The sequence below is a fragment of the Nicotiana sylvestris genome, chromosome 6, assembly GCF_000393655.2.
Source record: "Nicotiana sylvestris chromosome 6, ASM39365v2, whole genome shotgun sequence".
NCBI lineage: Eukaryota > Viridiplantae > Streptophyta > Magnoliopsida > Solanales > Solanaceae > Nicotiana > Nicotiana sylvestris.
The window spans coordinates 158,818,912-158,819,897 of record NC_091062.1 but is presented as its reverse complement, the minus strand read 5'-3'; the positions used below and the strand labels follow the sequence as shown (position 1 = coordinate 158,819,897).

The following is a 986-nucleotide window of genomic DNA, read 5'->3' as shown; positions in this document are numbered from 1 at the left end:
GAGCTCAGAAGCAAAATGGGTATGAGAAATTTATCATCACTCAAAAAATAAATTTTGTAAGAGTGGTGCATGACTATCTCTAAATCTCATCACAGCTCTTCAACTGAATATACGAAAACGATAAATAAAACTCCACGTGTGTGTGTGGAGGCGGGGGTAGGGAAATAAAGAGAAATGAGGTTGAGATCTGGAAGTAGCTACTGCGCTCGCTTTATAAGGCTAGAAACGAAGAGTAGAAACCCTAAATCGTGTGAGATTACTATCTTGTTCGCCTCGGTTCACAATATTACAATATTAAAAAATGAAAAGTTCATTTTAACACCACTTGTTTTTACTTCGTTACACTTAACTCCAATTACTTCTAACTGAGGTTCTACCACCAACTCGCGTCCAACTTTACTCTATTGAGAAACTGAATATAAAATTGTCAATGCAATATCTAGATTCTTAGTATTGAAATTGTTCTAATAAATTTCTGAATTATTTGGAACCGAAAAGAAAAAGGAGAGCAATTGCAACATGAAAATACTTTTGTATCATTAATCAGAAGGGCTACTGGTAATAATGATCCACATAAAAGGGTTGTATTTAGGTGTATTATTTGTTTAGTGACTATTAAATTTCTATAGCTGTCATATACATAATTACTTTCTATAACTATTATTTGGTTGTTAAGCGATTTTATTTGTTGTACTCACGCTACTGTATTCAGCGGAATTCGCCTAAAAATATAGGAGTCTAGTTGTGCCAATTAGCGCGTATCTCTCCTAATTTAACTCAATAAAATCAATTCTACGTAAATTACGCTGCTACGCGACTCTATTTGCGCTATTGTATTCATAAATAAAGTAGCGGAATTCGCCTAAAAAATAGGGGAACTAATTGTGCGATTATACTCTCGCTATTGTATTTATGAATACAGTAGCGAAATTCGCCTAAAAATATGAGAGTTCAGTTGTTTAACGGAAAGAGGATCAATTAGTGTG

General features: G+C 33.9%; 1 non-coding gene across 1 annotated transcript; it reads right to left on the bottom strand.

Moving 5' to 3' along the window:
- Positions 1-98, bottom strand: LOC138872261 (small nucleolar RNA Z221/R21b). The gene has a single exon (XR_011400728.1). It is a non-coding gene; the product is annotated as a small nucleolar RNA Z221/R21b (small nucleolar RNA).
- Between the last annotated feature and the right edge of the window lie 888 nt (positions 99-986).